The 17832-nt window shown below is 41.8% G+C and overlaps 1 long non-coding RNA gene across 1 annotated transcript in view; it reads left to right on the top strand.

The window, feature by feature from the left end:
• The window catches only part of LOC116430821 (uncharacterized), a 152302-nt gene extending 139824 nt beyond the window's left edge, over nt 1-12478 (top strand). Inside the window, exon 5 of the long non-coding RNA XR_012998559.1 lies at nt 12366-12478. This is a non-coding gene — a long non-coding RNA (uncharacterized LOC116430821). The remainder of the gene's footprint in view (nt 1-12365) is intronic.
• Nucleotides 12479-17832: the final 5354 nt, after the last annotated feature.

Here is a 17832-nt window from a genome sequence, read left to right as displayed (position 1 = left end):
AGACTAAATGTTATTAAGGATACTTTCCTACCGTTTGATCTAGACTGAACGAAAATAATCAATGTTTACTCAACTTCAATTTGAAATGCCCAAATTATAAAACTGCCCCTTCCTACCATCAAATTTAACGGACGCAAATATTATTCTGCTATGTCTTCCATTACATTTCCCTATGAAGAATATTTGCACGTCCTACTTCCACAATTATCACGCAATTTCTCTTTCCCTAGAAAATGATTGACAACAAACTGCCGTCAGTTTCACCAAGAAAAAGAGAATCCCGCGGATAGGGGTTGATGAACGTGACGTAAAAGTGCGAAAACGTGAAAGGATTACCACGTCGGTGTGCAATGGTACGTCGGCGTTAATAAATTATCCCCCATTCTGGCACGAATTGATGGCCGATGAACGGTGTCTAAACACGCGTCAGCCGCGGGTCGTTGTTAAAAAAATCAATTTTATACACGCCCGGTGTCTGTTGCACAATCGTTCGAGTAGAAATTATTAATGAAGACATTTCGAGGGTGGTCCGTGGTACGCGTTCTGCATTCGCCCCGGCAGGTACAAGTGTTATTCGCGGCTGTTCCGCACACAGAGGCGTCGCGGTGCGCGCGGATGGAGGCAGGCGCGGGGCGCTGGACGAGCGTGGAAGCATCTCCGGCGGCTGCGATGTGTAGCCGCCGGAGATACATGCCGCGCAGTCATAAGATCGGACTTCCACGAAGCCGCGTTTCCTAATTAATTAAAGTAATTAAGACCCGGCCGAGTTATTGCTCGGACGTCCGCGCGATGCCACATCACGGCCGTATTATGAACCGCGTAACGAACGCGGCGCGCTCCTACTTGTATCTACCCGGTGTCCCAAGGATTTTATATTTGCGGGAATGTTCTCCCTTCCTTGGCTTTTTATCATCGCGGAAAATGTAGAAGACGTTTTATAATTGTCTGAACGAGAATTTGAGTATTGTTTCGGGATTATGTAGGTGAATCGTGGACCTAACGCTTTTGTAGACTGAATAGTTTTGCTTCCGATTAGATTTATTTTAATATAATGTTCTTGGAATATTTGCATAGGAAATGAATGATTATGGTGAATATTATTAAGACCGCGAATTTTGACGCAGATATAAATCTCTGTGTACCTACTATAAAACTGATAGAAAACTCAGTGAACTCTTTTAGGTTTTTCTGTATCGAGATTTAGAAAATCGGAAAAAATCTATAATCTAAATAAATCTACATAATATAAATGGTTCTTGAATTGTCTGAAAAATGTATATTCATAATTAATTACATTCGTGAATAACTATAATCAAAGGGTAAAACGTAAAACACATACATGGACCTAGTTTCTCGGAGACCAACAAAAAAAAAGAACACATAGTTCTAAAGATAACTTCGAAAAGTGCCTTTAACCGAGTTCCCAGGGGCGACACGTATCGCGCGCCGCGTGCCGCTCGGTCGCGATTGAGTTAACCTTAAAGAAATACGAAAGCAGCCGGTGGCGAGAGGAATTTTATCACGACCGAAAATACTCCGGCAGAAAATCCCTGCGGCGAGGTTACGTTAGGTTAATGCTTGCCCGTGAGGAGGGAACGAGGCGAAAGGGCGCAAGAGTTAACAGAGTCGTTTCTGTAATTGTGTGGCGCGGGGCTCACACGTACCCCGGACAAGGAAGAAACCCATGGAAACTTGGCCGTGGGTAAGGTGGTGGGTTCAGCGCGGAGAGAAGGGACCATACGCCTCCGTGAATCTCGGGGTGTCTCCTCCCGCGAGGAGGATAAAGTGTCGTCGTCGAAAGGAGCTCGGAAAGGACGAAAGGGGGGACGAGAGAGAGAGAGAGAGAGAGAGAGAGAGAAAGAGAGAGTAAGGGAAAAAGTGCAAGAAAGCAAGAAAATAGGAGAAAGACAGGAAGAAAGTGGGAGTAAGAATAAGAGAATAAGAGAATAAGAGAATAAGAGAATAAGAGAATAAGAGAATAAGAGAGTAAGTGAATAAGTGAGTAAGAGAGTAAGAGAGTAAGAGAGTAAGTGAGTAAGTGAGTAAGAGAGTAAGAGAGTAAGAGAGTAAGAGAGTAAGAGAGTAAGAGAGTAAGAGAGTAAGAGAGTAAGAGAGTAAGAGAGTAAGAGAGTAAGAGAGTAAGAGAGTAAGAGAGTAAGAGAGTAAGAGAGTAAGAGAGTAAGAGAGTAAGAGAGTAAGAGAGTAAGAGAGTAAGAGAATAAGAGAATAAGAGAATAAGAGAATAAGAGAATAAGGGAATAAGAGAATAAGAGAATAAGAGAATAAGAGAGTAAGAGAAAAAAGAATAAGAGAAAGAGCATAATAAGAGAGTAAGCAAAAGAGAGAACAAGAGAATGAGGGAATGAGAGTAATAAGAGAATAAAGGTAAAGAGAGTAAGAGTGCGTAAGAAGAAGGAAGATGAAATTGAAGAGACAAGGAAAAAGAATAACGTCGAGGGAACGAGTTGGAGGAACAGGAGGAAGAGGATCCGAGGGTGAGAAGGATAGATCGAGAGAGGTGCATGTCGCAGGACAGAGACAGAGAAAATGTGGATGGAATGGAAACGAGGGAACGCGGAGGTGTGGTGAACCGGTGAAGATGGAAGAAGAGGGACGACGAGTGGAACGACTCGATGGCATCCCAATAAGAGCAAAATCGGTGGAACATTATACCGGCACTGTTGGTATTGCAACGTCTTAAACGATCCTCCGCGTGAAGAAAATGTTAGACCCGTGCAAATATTTCGAGGAGCGTGTTTGGATGGCCTTTCAGGGACGATCATCCTTTCTGTCGATCGCAACCGACTGCTCCCTCCCTCCATTACCCCTTTACCAGGCTGTTTAGAAATGATGCTTACGATAGACACGGTGAAAGGTATTCCGTGTATGAATGGGTAATTAGTGGGCCGCGGATTTTATGCGTTTATAGCACTCTCGATCTTCTGGCACTCGTTGCAGGGGAATGTTCAAGAAAATTTAGTGAAACGTGTGTGAATCTTTTTGTTTGCTTCGAATTTATGAAGTATGATAAAATCAATCAAATTTGGATATCAGGAACATTAAATAAAGTCGAGGTTTAATAAAAAAACGTATCTGATATTAATTTTTGTAAGGAAATATGGTTATGAAAAGTACTTAATTCGCTCGCGATAAAATTGGTCGAGAATTGAAATTATATGAATACTATACAAGAAGAGAGATTAATGAACGATAATTATTTTATAGATTATGGTATCGATTAAAACGCTCTCTCCTCTTTGAAAATTCGAAGTATTATAATTTAAAATCGTGCCTCGCATTCAATAATCCGAGCTTCAATTTTTTACTCACCTCTTTTTTTCGCAAGAATACCGTCAAGTCATTCAACTTTTCAGGCAGCGTCGCGTCGTCGGAACGGGAAATTAATTGGTCCCCGTTTAACCGGCAACGGACCCGGGTGAAAATTGTTTAATTAGAAATTGACTTGATTTAAATTAACAGGAATCACAGGGCCGAGTTTAATTTACGATCCTCCGTAACGCAATATCAGCCGCGGCGGCAATAATTCTGATATAATAACGTAACGTTTACGGAGGGTAATGCTGTTCCAATTTCTTGTAATATCGCAGGCGTATCTCATCCAGTATTATAACCTGAATTCCTCTCTCCGAGGCGTTGTATCCTCCGCCGGCTCGAGATTTTATTGCCACATTTATTGTGAAAGTGTATATTATTTATATATACATATATATATATATATATATATATATATAATTATAATATATTATATATGTATACAATACATATATATTCATAGGATTAATTATGTTCCTCTTTATAATCTCGTTGGACCGACTGAAGTAAACTTTTGTGCATTACAGTCCCGATACCAAGGATTCCAACAGCCTTTCCGTCTCAAATTATTGAATTAAACTGTTCAAATAATTTCTGAAAACTCGAATTCAACTTCTCCCTGCCACGTTATTATCGAAATACAGAGAATACTTCAGTATTTCAACATCTGTGATATTTCAGAATATAACTCCATAAATTGAAACAATTTCTTTTTAATTACTCATCATTGAGTAATTAGACGTGAGAAATTGATAGAGATGGTAAAGAGTATTATTAGGTTATAACAAAATTAGATAATAAAATAGAAACTTCGAGGAAAGTTCAGGTTTACTAAAATTATTTGTAACTCGAAAATACTCTGAAAGTTTTAGCCGAGTTCATTAAGCTATCTATAAAAATGTGTATTTATATAAAATCTACGGTATGCTGATTATTATAAGAAAAAATTGCCTGTCCATTCCTCCATAAAAGAAATTGTCTTATTCACACGAGAACGTTTTATTAAGTCAGATTTACTGATCTACAAGAAGATCTACTGCATCGAGAAAGTAAACCCCTTTTTCTTTTGGGTAGTGACATTCGTTTTTCCAGGATCAGATTCCTGTTTAACTATCGAGACACGGTATACGAAGGATATCGCCGCGATAATCCAGAACATCCTCATTTCCAGCGGTTTAATACCTTTATGGCATGACAAGAACGTTATTAGCATCGACCACCGTCGTTCTTTCCCGTCCATCCTGTCCTGTTCACTTTCGCGTTCCTAAATTTAATTAAATTTCACGGTTTTTCGCGATTAAGGGACCGCGGTGGCGCGACGGAGGCGTTGCAAAATTAGTTTCAACCAGGGATAATGAATTTCGTTAATTATGAGCCCACGAATCGCCGACTCGCAACGGAGTGTGCACGAGCGTCTTAACTTGCGAAGTCATCGGTCAACTACTTATGGTGAAATTACGGGCCCCAGATTTTATACGCGCCTTGAACGAACGATTTCTGACTTTCAAAATCCTTGTCCTGGAACAAGAAAACTTAAAATATAATTGCGTAAAGTAAAAATCTGCTATGTAACCATATTGATTAACCTTAATATACGGTGACCTCAATTTCTATAAATAAGATAAGATATATATATTTCATTTAGAATGTAAAAGAACAATATATCTACTGTCAATAATAACTGATTACTTATATACTCCTAGGATTATTCATGAAATCGGAAGAGCAATTCAGTCAGAAATTTGCGTACTTACAGAAAATTAAAAGGTTGAAACATTCAGAGATCTGTTTTAGAAAAATCTGTCATTTTCTACAGACGAGAGATATTCCAATATTTTAAACGATACTGCATCTGTCCGTAATTTGAAGTGACACAAGTACACTTACCTATGAATGTAAACGAAGACGACCTGTAAATTACGATAAATCTCCTTTTTTTCAAATCTAGACGAAACACGACATACGAAGTGTGAAGTGCGAAAAGGAAATCAGGAGGGATGGAACAGTTAATGAGTGCAGTCTAATGATATCTCCAGCTCCCCTTAACGCGCATCGGTTTCGCGAGTTGTACGCGGCATTACATCGGGAACCATGCCCCGTACTCCACTTATGTGCACGGCAGAGGCAGATTGACGTCTTGGTGCTGATTAGTTGGGAGCACCGATGGGGTTTCTCTTCCCTACGGGGAAGCCCTTACGACACCGTGTACCCTCGGCCAACTGAAGGCCTTTAAGTTCTGATTAACGCAGTCTGAACTCTCAGCCAATGTCATAATCCCTTTGATAAGACCATTCTACGATTATTACGCTGCCACAACGCGTATTCCTCCATTTCTCTCGTCCTCTCTCTTTTTCCCTCTTCTAATACCAAGCAGAAAATTTTGTATTTTTCTCATTCTCGTTGTTTCTTTTTTTTAACACAGAATCATCGTTCTTATCGATTGATTTTAGCTTAGTTATTTGATATTAGTTTTAGTCAATTGATTTTGGATATATTTTGATTTACTGAGCAATTAATTGAGCGATAATTTTCGGAATATATTTTTGAACCGTTTGAATTTATATCGTGATTGAAGTTGTACGATACGATGTATGCTTTTAAGAGAGATAGACTGTGTTAATACGCTCTTTACGTAGTGGATGCATTTGTGGCAAGTATGAAAACTGTTACTAAAATAGACAGTGGCAGCGAATATGGGAAAGCTACCGTTAGTTATTGATATGTCAAACTTTGAACGTGATATTTTAAATCAGAGAATATGTGACGTAGAGCGATTTGGCTTGTAGCCACAGGAGAAGAACTGCAATAATAACGAAAAATGAGCTCATGAGTGTAGTCGTTAGTTATAAATAAAAGGTTTGAAGATAAAACAACGGGAAAATTCAATGATAAAACTTACAATGGAATACGGAATAATGAAATTCAGATTTCGGTTTAAATAAATTCAGAATCTGTCGTGCGATCGCCAAATAGTTCGGCATCGGAAAATTAAAGTATCTCTCCGTGTCCAGAACAGGAACGCAGAATCTTCCACAGGAATCAACTTATTAACCCCTTTGTGGTTTGTTATCGATCTCAATTTCCACTACTCCCTGGATTCGACATATTTCAAGACTATTTAAGTCAATCGTATACTAAATACATACACATACGTCCTCTCATCAACAAGGTATAAACACGCTTGAACTTAAACTAAATTAAAACCGCAAATGTAAGCATACTTGGTACACATGATTTTAATAACGATGACAACAAGTCCAACAAGTATCATCCGAAAATATAAAATTCCAATAAATCGACAATTTATCCTTTACCTAGAACAAATACACCCTTCCTCCCACAATTGAGTGATCCGTTCCTTCAAACAAGCCAGATCTACCAAGACGCCGTAATCGATCCACAACATCCGCGGGCAAACGGGTTTTTCCCTGTTTATGCTCGTCGAAGGTGCGCCGAAAATTGAATCGCGACTTCGACCATACAGGTAGCAGTCAGAGGTGGTGAGGGGGGTGGCTGGAAGTGGGATGGTTCGCGGAGGCGGTGGAGAGGGGGGCAGACTCCGACAAAGACTCGCCCTTAGACGATCGCAATTAATTCGCGACTGGAGAGTGGATGGGGGTGTAGGGTGGTAGAGGCGACGGCGGGGGAGGTTAATGGATTTCCACGCCGCCATCCGTACGGTCGTTCCCTGGAAGCTCGTCAGAGGTTCCATAATGCAGCACTGTGTGCAATTTTAAGCAACCCTTTATCCTGGCAGCCTCTTCCCCCCTCCTCCCGCCCGAGCGGAGCCCCACACGTATAAGACTCCGGTCCAATTACCTCCTTGCTACGCCGGCTGCTGCTGTTGGGAAGGGGTTGCATGATAGTTAATTACACCCCCTCTACACTCCCCCGCATCGCCACCACCAGCATTACCACCACCACCGTCTCCTCCTCCGCCACCGCCGCTACCTACTCTCCTTCCAACCCCTCTCACCCCACCACACAGTCCAACCCCCGTCACCCCCTTCTCATCATCTACCTCCTTTTCCAACCCTCTTGTCTCTCTTTCTCTTTCCATCTCTCTCCACCCTCCGGTTCACCCTCGGTTCTCTTTCTCTTCATACGTCTCCTCCACCTCCTCCTGTTCGAGCTTCTGTACCCGTTACTCTCTCTCCCCTCTCGGCTCCCGCCGTTCATCCCCCTTCATTCTCCTCCTGCTCACCCTCCTCCTCCTGCCCCCCTCCTCCTCCTCCTCTTCGTTCTCCTCAACCTCCTCCACCTTCTTCTTCTCTTGCCGCCACTGCTAATTACTATTTTTAAAACATTAAAAGTAAAGTTTGTTAAATGAGTGGGAGTTAATTATGAAGCTACCGGGAGAGGCCGGAGGTAATTGGAGCGAACGACAAACAAAGGCTCGTACCTACGGCCGCGGACTATACCTATACCGCCAACCCAGCTACCTACTTTATTTTCGCGGAGAATTTCTGATCCATTCGCCATCGTTAATCCCGACCACTCGTCCTCGTCCGCGGGGCTCTTTCATTCGTCCTGCCAATTACGAGCTCGAGGCGAATGTCGAACCGGTTAAATTGCGAGGCTCCTCCGCAGCCCGAGGCGAGGGCTGCCACCGCCGCCGCTGCTGCTGCACGCGAGTGTGTCCTCGTGTGCGTGCGACTACGACGCAGCCCCCGGCAACCCCCTCGCGTTCGCTCGATCCTCTACCACCGCGCCGCTTGATTCCCTCTTTCCCTTGCTCTCGCTTTCTCCGCTGTTTCCCTCCCTCTCCTCACGTCGCTCCCTAGCCGCCACCTAACCCCTTCCTCGTAATCCTCATCCTCCACCTTCAACCCGTTCCTCCCGAGACACCCTCCAGCCGCCCACGACACCCTACGCTCCGCTAGCCCGCGCCGCGTTTGATTCTCTTTGCCCGCGCGCTGTGTTTCTTTCCACAATTTTCCGGTTATTAACGCGTCCGAGCCTCGTTAATGGAGCCTAATCGATAAATTAAGTTGTGGATGTATCGTTTGATTGTTCAGCGCCGTTTGCGACACGACTCCCCACGCGTCTAGGTGATTGATGAGCGATGCGACGGCCAGGCAAAAGATTTTTTAGTTGAACGGTTTGCTTGGATTTTGTTTTCCTGGGTCGAAGGTGGACTGTTTGAATTTGGGTATTGGAAGTAGATTGTTTTGAACTCTTATTTGAAATTTTGGCGATGGTGATCGGATCGAAGATTTTTTTATTTGGGATCCTGTGCATTGTTTTATGAATATTTATGTTATTACGGTCGTGATGATTTCGAAGATTTCTCCGAGAAAATTCATTTGTTTTAATCCTTCTATAATGAGAAATGCGTAGACTCACGCATTAATACATATTACTGTCGAAGTACGTAGTGGTACATTTCCGTAATTTAATTTTAATTTTAGCTTAATAATAATCAATGTATACTTATCCGATAATTACATGAATAGTACACAGGGGTTAAATATATTCGTTATTATCCGACCGCGAATGTTTATGCAAATGTAGATTTTCGTGCACTAATGTGCAGCAGTTGGAACGTCAACTCTCAAAGGGTCTATTACGTTCGAGGTGAAATAGGAAAGTAATTAAACTTAATCAAAGTTTTAATTGAATGTCAATAATTTAACTGAATATCAATCAATTTTGCATTATGCAAAGCTTTTTTTTATCAAATCGGTAATGGAAGGAAATCAAAATTAATATTTCCGTTTAATGTGTGGCAAGCATAAGATGTATGTATGATCTGAAAATTTATGAACACAATTTTCCTTTCTTCAGTTTCTAATTTTGTAATACCAGTTACTTAAAAATAAGTATTTACTTATATTAATAGAGAATTGATTATAGTTCCCCCGACTCATTTCCTGACTTTACCTTAACATTATACATTCAATATTGTCTTCCGTAATTTTCTTAGTATACTTCTGTCCTTGTCGCGAGACGAACGTTCCGCTCGCGAGAAAAGATAAATTACGATAAGTTGTGAGAAAATTACTCGAGGAGTATTGATCCCAGCAAGCATATCGGTACAGCAAACTGCGCGTAATACGTTGGACAACTTGATAATAACTTGCGGGCTCAAGTTTCGGATCACCAAATTTATTCTGCGGTAATCGAACATCCGGCCCACAAAATATTCTAATAACGGCTGGTGCTGTTCCCCCGGTAAAATTGAAAGTCACGTCGAAAGTATAACGTTGCCCCGCGAAACTTTGTAATTGCTTCCCCCTACACCCGCCCACACCCTTGCCGCCGTCTTTTCGGTGATAGGCAGTAGGTATCTTAAAATAGTGTACAGTAGAGAACATTGAACACCGTTTTGGTTAGATCTTGGTTAAATCTTCGCCAAACAATTTAACCAATGAACCACAATTTGAACGTTCATGCTTACCCAGATTAAAAATCGAACGATTTACTAAATTTATCCAATGTTACCAGAGTTAGTATCAATAGAATGTTACTAGAATTTACTAGATAATTGTTAAAATACGTTCAAGAAAATTTGACTAAATTAAAATCTGAGAAAACAAAGCATCCAAAAGAATTGTTCGTGGAACAAGCAGCATGTATCATTAAACATCAAAAGAAACAGGGCATCGTATCAAGAGTATCGCGAAGCGCCAAGAAACTGATCCATCCGAAGGCATTAATCAATCCATCTTCAGAACAAAAGTTTCCCAACAAATATAGATCAACGTCGATTCAAGTCAATTAAAATCCTATTCATCCCGGCAGAGCCCGTGAATCAACGCGGAACGCGTTCATCCCCTAAGAACTGCGTTCCATCGCGGATCGAATGATTCTTGATCACCGGGCATCGCCGTTGACTAGGGGGGTCGATTAAAATCACATCAATTAATACCGGGTAACATCAATCCCGGGAAATCCAGACGTTCCTTCATTCGTGGAACTATTACCGCGTAGGGATAGGAAAAGTGGGGGATCGAAAAGAGAAGAAAGAAAACGAGGGCGGGCCGGAACGCAGAGCAAACGATCGAGGAACCGGGCCGCGGTCCGTCCGCGGAAGAAAAACCCGTGGTGGATCTGTTTTCATTAAATAATTCGCTAATTAAGACGAGCAAGGCGGACGCGTATAATTCATGGAAAAAACCGTTTCGCTGAAGAGCCGGGCGGAACAAAAGCCGCTGGTAAGTAACGTTACATTAACGAGAAAAAGTATTAGGTTAAAAAACTGGTGAAAGGAACTTATTATTCCGGCAAGTTCGTTTTTCTCTATTTTTTTTAAAGCTTCGCGTTCCATGTGGTTGCGTGTGCGTGTGTGGGGCCGGTTGGAACACTATGGCATAGGGAGAACGCTCGGCGGCGGAGGGGAGTATATATCTCGAGGAAATCAAATAACGCGCCGCGCGGCGCGACGCGGCGCAGCGACGCGGGCGAGGGGGGTGGGGGGTTTGAGTTTTACGGTTATTAATTAACCGATACCAGATTTCTGCATTAGCACTCTGTCCCCACTAATGCACGGAGTACAAGTACTCGGATAATGTGTGTCCTTTTCGCCGCAGATGGATGCGCCCGATACGGAGACACTCGCCCGCCATCGACAATAGCTACGCACACTATCTCGCCGACTTGTAATTCCGCGAGATCTTTCTTCGCTATTTTCGGCGAGCTCGAGATCTGCGCGGGATTATTTTGATGCGCGAAAATGAATTTAATATTGCCTGGAAGACGATTTTGTCGGAGGAAGTTTGACGGAATGGGTATTCTAAGTTTCTGTTTTGCACAAGTTGATAGATTTCTTGGGGATGAAATGGAATTATCGGGTGGTTCGTTTTTCGTATAATCTTTCTGTCCTTCTATGTTGAAAATATTTTTTCAATACTTTCCTGGATATATTTCCCATATTTTCTACATTTCAATGCTAGGTTTACGGGATGCGTCAATTTTACGAATACTGGATTTCATAAACATTATCTGGTAAATTTGCAAAATCTAAATGAATGAACAGCAATTTTTCCCAGAACAATTGAATAAATTATACAATAAATTCTAGTGAACCAAGTGTTTAAAAATTAGAGTATTTAGCAAAAATAGATAGGCCTCAGTATCAAATCCATCACCTAACCTTTATCCATAGAAACTACCGAAATACATTCTATTAATATCGAGTTCTACTTGAAGACTACACTAAAACGACTCCATTTGCCCATAACAAAAGCCCACTAACATACATCAATGAGCAAAAGTCAAAGCAATAACGTCCCAACAACGAGGTGGTTGATGGCGCGCGACATGGCGTCTGCATCATTCGCGCGACATTCGGATTCCCAGACGGCCCGACACCTAACCTCCGCCGATGCTTTACGTCCACGCGGTCGCGAGGTGCCCCGCCGATATCTTGCCCCGTCCTTTTCGCTATTTCCGGCGCTATCCGTCAGGCCCGGTTACGAAGGCACCGGCGACGCCCCTCCACGGAGGCAATGCGTCTTTCACAGACGGTGCACGCCGAGTTATGCCCCTAAAGAGGTTTCTATTTAGATCACCACTTCCCGCCGACACATACACTCTCTCCACTGTCGTTTTCTTCTTCTTCTTCTTCTTCTTCTTACTCCTCTGCTCCTTTCCACCGTCTTTCTCTTCCTCGTGCCCGGGCCGCTCTCCCTTTCGTTCGACCGCTACTTAGCCGCGTGAGAAAAGCCCAGCTAACGAAGCCGACCGCCCTCTTCCAGCACCCTTCTCGCTTGCTCGCTTGTTCGCTCGCCGCCAGTCCCTGCCACGGACCACCGATCGCGTTTAACGAGAAATTTCGTAAATCTTCCCCCGCGGTTCCCGGAAGGGATTCAGACAGGCCGAGAAAGAGAAAGAGAGAGAGAGAGAGAGAGAGAGAGAGAGAGAGAGAGAGAGAGAGAGAGAGAGAGAGAGAGAGAGAGAGAGACAGAGAGGCGGCGTCTGCCACGGCCCGTTGCCGATGAATTATACGTTGGACAATGTTTCTATTTGGGATGCTTGGCCCGGTGCAACGCGTCAACCTGTTCATGCGCGCCGATGATGAATCAACGCAGAACCGTTGCTCCTCGGTCTACCGACTCGACGTTGCTGACCTATGACGCGGCACTTCACGGAGATCTTTTGTGGATTACTGATGAACACTGCGAACCCTTTTGGGAATAATAAGGTAATTGAGTATTGTGATGAGACTTGAATAGGGAGACTTGAATTGTTTTCTTTTATCCTTTGTGCAATCGCTTCTTTGTAGTATTTATTTTTTTCTTCTTTTGTTGATTTTTGGCATTCAGAGTAGTTTGTCTATCTGAGTGATTTGCGAGGTTGATAACACAGTGATTGGGTGGATTTTACTGGTATCTGGTTTACTGTTATATAGTGATCGTGGGAATTATTGATTCTTCTGTTTTTTTCATCTTATCAATTTTTGAGTTTGCAACTGATGTAAATGGGTGCTACAGTTATGGCGGATATTGCATTCGGTTTGGTATTCCCTTTACTGGCATGTTTGTGCTTCATAGCAGTCACTTTCGATGTTGAGTTTGTACCTACTTCATTGTCATCTTCCTCTCCTGATTTTATAATGAATATATCAAGTTATACAGTTACCTTTGTAAAAAATGATTAAATTTGTTTGTTCATTCTCGCACGGATACTCATATTCTTACGAAATTCTTATGGAACATTCAAATCCAGTCAATTTATAATGTTCCATACTATTAATGTCATATTTCTCGACAAAAATATTACGAAGCGGATAATACGAAAGAAAACAGCGTTCCGATTCCCGGGATAACGATTAATACAGAAAGAAGAAAAATAGAGAGTAAACGCGAAACGGAGCGAAAATAGAATCTGCCGCCCGTTGTTCGCAGTCGGAGATAGGAGGCTGTGTTAATTTTAACCGATAATTAAATGCGAAGAATTCATTTCTCGCGGGGCCACGTGCAGCCGGTTCCGCGGCCAAAGAGGTTTCTATTTAAACCGTCCGGGCTCGGTTGACTCGCGTATACGTGTCATCCCCAGCTTTTGATCCTGACAGGTGAACAACGTGAGAAAAGTCTTATTAACGAGCCGCGTTTGTACCGTCGAACGTTGGTACTTCTTGAACAATTTCTGCGCGTCATAAATACTCGTTGATCATCGCCGACAGAGCCCGCACGGCACGAACTAAACCTCCGACCGTCCATGTTGCCGGGACCGTGCGACGCGGTGCGGCTCGGCGAACAGCGAGAGCGCGACCGAACGTTAATCCATAATTACCTGATTACATATTTTATTGTTGTGCGAACCCCGGGTCTCCATTTGCCGGCCGCATTTCGAATTATTTACTTACCAATTACATTAATTATATCGTCAATAATTAATCCAATTATAAACGAATATTGTCGTTGTCTATTCCATTAACAGCTGCGTCGTCGCGCCGGGAGCAGTCGTCCATCGCGTCCAGCCTATTACCAGACCGGCATCGTTGTTAACTCTCCCAAGTAACTGTTTATTTTCTATTGTGTATAACCGGAGCTCGTTTAATTAATTGTTTTTATCTCCCGTTCGCCTCCCTCGCCGCCCTTCACCGTCCCGCCGTTCCGCATTGTTCACCTGGTTACCGAGGCTTTCCTATAACAAATAATTAATTTCTTCCCCTTTCGAGAATCGTGCGCTTTCCTTTCAACGGCTGTCAATTGTTTCGTTTCGTATCTTTTGCGGGGTTGTTTTGTTGACCTCGGTAGAAACGGTTTTTATTTGTTCATCTGAGACGGTAACAGAATGAGCGGTCATGCGGTAATAATAAAAAGGGTAATACAAATAATCGGGCACCGGTCACGCTGTAGTTAATGTGAATATTATTTATGTTATTAAAGATTATTCTGATAATATCGGATTGTTATTATGTTCATATAATAATATTCGAAATTAAATTTTGATATTAATAAACGGACAAATGGAAACTTGTTGAAACACGCGCACCGGTGTGTTTGAACAAGAAATTGACTCGTATAAAGATCAGACGTGGACAATATGATTCTTGTACTTATTATGTACCCTGCCATTTTTACACTTATTATAGTAGTTATGATCTAAATGATAATCTGCATTAATCAACTTAATTTTTGAAGTTGTTTAGATTATATTCATTTGAATTAATAGTCGGCCATTTGACACCGTGCTATCAATATTTTATTTACGAGCAAAAGAAACTTTCATTACACTGTTCTATTAAAGTAACGTTACTTATTAGGTATCTTAGCAGAATTTATTTTTTATTTCTGTTCACCAATGACAGCTCAGATTTACTACAAAGGGTTTTCAAATAATTATTCAGAAGGGATTATGAGCACGGGAGATTTGTAATTCTAACGTATAGGAAAAACTTTTACCTTTTAAGCTTCCGGTAACGAAGAAAATAATTACATGGTCCCGTTAACAGGATACTGGAAATTGAAAACAGAAGATATTAACGAAAAAATATAGGAATACGTTGATCGTGTGGGTGTAGACACATAAATTTTATCCAGAACACCCGGTAATCTCGGCATTTTAAATGCGCCCCATAAATTTTATACCATTTTAATTCTCTGATAATACGATTAAAAGAAATATTAAACATTTTTATATAGGATTGTTTCGGAACCAAACATAAATTTTATACAAAATTCGTAACGATGTCAATATTTTATATTCATTTCATAAATATAATACGTTTCATTTCATAAACTTTGAATAATTATAATTTGCTTTTATCATTCTAAAAAAGAAAGTATTAAAAATTTGTTTGCATTGAGTTTAGCTGTTTACATAAATTTCATATAAAGTTCGCGGTAATATAAATATTTCGTTGTATAAACGGATAATTTATATTCTCTGCTTGCACGATTAAAAATGGAGATAAAAATAATGATTTCCGTTCTGCTCGAATTTTTCTCGATTACTGAAATATTGTAATCGTATACTGCTCAAACATGGCGTTACTATTGTCGGATAAAACCACAGTAGACACGTATATTTTTACTACCAAAACATTTTAACTTACCTTACATAAGAAAAACCAATTCCTCATTATCGCTATTAATATCAGTATCTATATTTGTAGCTCGTAAAACAATACTTTTATAATACATATTATTTTTATAAAACACAATATTTACCTTTAAACCTCAATTAATCAATACACTGCCATTACGTACGTTTAACGTACGCATTTACCTTCTTTCCAATATAGTTTCCATATTTCAGAGTTACGGTGTATTTATAGACGTTACATTTCTACATGACGAAATTTCCATATTTACCATTAAACAATACATATTAATTGCATGTTCCAAACGGTCACTAAACTTTCTGCAATTATAAAAGAATTCCCGCCCGAAGTACCCAAATTAAATTCAAATTACCTCGAAAACGCGAGTGTTGTTTCATTTTATATTCCACGGGAGCATTCTCAATTCCCGAGGAGCACCGTCATCGGCGTTTAGACCGGTTGATTCTCCCTCTAAACAGGGAAGGGATGAACGAAAATCCGTCGCGTCTCGTTCGGCGGGCCGCGAGGCTCGTAAAGACGAGAAACGTTTGTTCAGCGCGAATAAAAGTGCAAAGCGCCAGCGATTCCCTTAAAGCGATAGTTTCGAGCGGCGGCCGCCGGCGGGACACTGATGCATGGATCGCCGCGCCTGTTTCGTGTCTGGCTGTTTAATAAATAGCCGAATGGACCACCCCGTCGTCGTCTTCCATTGATTCCCCACTCCTTTTTTTACTCATCTGTCGAGCTCTTTCGCGCCATGGAAATCACTGATACCCCCGTTGTTCTTTGTGTTTCGGAAAACGATGCCTCTGAATTTACTTTCGCGCCCTCTCACCGCTCCTTTTCCACCCTTCCCCTGATCCCCTTCCGCGAACTATATCTCGACTCATTTTTCTCTCTTTCTGTCCCCCTTCAGCGGTTTGCGTTTCCGTTTCACGCACTGTTTCGCTACCAACCCCCTTCCCTTTTCAACCCCTACTCTGAAATTCTGTTTTCCCCCACCTTCTATCGCGTTTCGCTTTGTCCGTCTCTCTTTCCGTATTTTCCTCTCTCTCTCTGTCTCTCTCTCTCTCTTTCTCTCTCTCTCTCTGTCTCTCTCTCTCTCTCTCTCTCTCACTCTTTCTCTCTCTCTCTCTCACTCTCTCTCTTTCCCTTGTGCCCGCTATCTCCAATGATGCACTTTTATCTGCGATACATATTGAACAAGGTATAAAATAAATGCGCGTCGGGGCTGACCGTGCCGGCCGAGCGTTTTCCATATAACGTAAAAATAATACGGGGATAAAGCAATATATTACGAATTATGTAAAAGTAAAATTTGAATTTTAATTAATTGGAGGGAAAAACGTTCGGCGCACCGTATCGAGTAATTACGGCGCGGGGCCGTGGCCGCGGCATGAGGGGGGGTTTGCCGGGAAAAATTCCGTGCCATCGTCCGCGAAAATACACGGTAATAAATATATCTGATTTCAGCAATTTTTCGCCGCATACTTCGAATTTTACTTTTATTTATTTTTCTCTCTCTTTCTATCTCTCTCTCCCTCTTTCTCTCCTCGCCTCTCTCTCTCTTTATCGTTGTTCGTCGACGCCCACCACCAACTCTCCACCCCCTACCCCGCGAGTCACTCTTTACTGTTAATTGATTAATGCGCGCTGCGTTTCTAATTAAAATTGTAACGATTTGCGAATCAACGCGACTTTCCGCCAATATTTAACGTTCTCCCGGTTTTAAAATAATAATAATTTTTGCGTGATGCTCGGAAATATCCCGGCGACGGAACACGATTTCATTTTCGGTCAAATTGCGAGCCCGTGCGTTTCAGTCTGGCTATTGTCGCGGACAGTTTTGATCGCCGCCATGTTCGACGCTATAGAGAATTAATATATAATAATTCTTTTATACTCAAAGCTCAATAATTCCATCTGCAGATTATACGTTTTTAATAATAGCTTTTGCTAACAGCGATAAACGGAAATAAGATACAAAAGTAATTATTTTTATTAATAAACTCAACATGTTTATTCATCTTCAGTCGCTGTAGCGTCCGAAAGTGAGTAACGTTCTTTGTGTTTTCGAAAGCATTTTGTCACGCGAGCGTACATCGAACACGCCTGGAATCAACAGTCGAGGAAAACGGAAGAGAAACGAGAAAATGGTTAATTTTCATTTAATTTCATAGCTGTTAGGGCTGCGTGACGCTGGGGACCTGTCGGCGCTTCTTATTCTAATGCCGTCCTCTAACCACCAGAACGAGTGGGGGGAATTCCCGTTTACGGACGGATTTTTGCGGGCGGGCCGACGCGTTAATCGCTCATAATCCCACGTATAATAGGTGATTAGCCTACGGATTTATTTCTTGACGACGGAGAGCTCGTGTTCCGCCCGAAGATTGTTCCATCCGCTGATGTTCTTCTCTTGACTTTCAACCTATGGATATCTTCTCTGCGTACAGTCTGTTTAACTACGTGTAGCGGATATTTCAACACGTCACGGTTCTTTGTTCTTT

This window comes from Nomia melanderi, chromosome 5 (genome assembly GCF_051020985.1).
Source record: "Nomia melanderi isolate GNS246 chromosome 5, iyNomMela1, whole genome shotgun sequence".
Taxonomy (NCBI): Eukaryota; Metazoa; Arthropoda; class Insecta; order Hymenoptera; family Halictidae; genus Nomia; species Nomia melanderi.
Note: the sequence above shows the minus strand (reverse complement) of the source record. Positions and strands in the feature narration are given on the sequence as shown.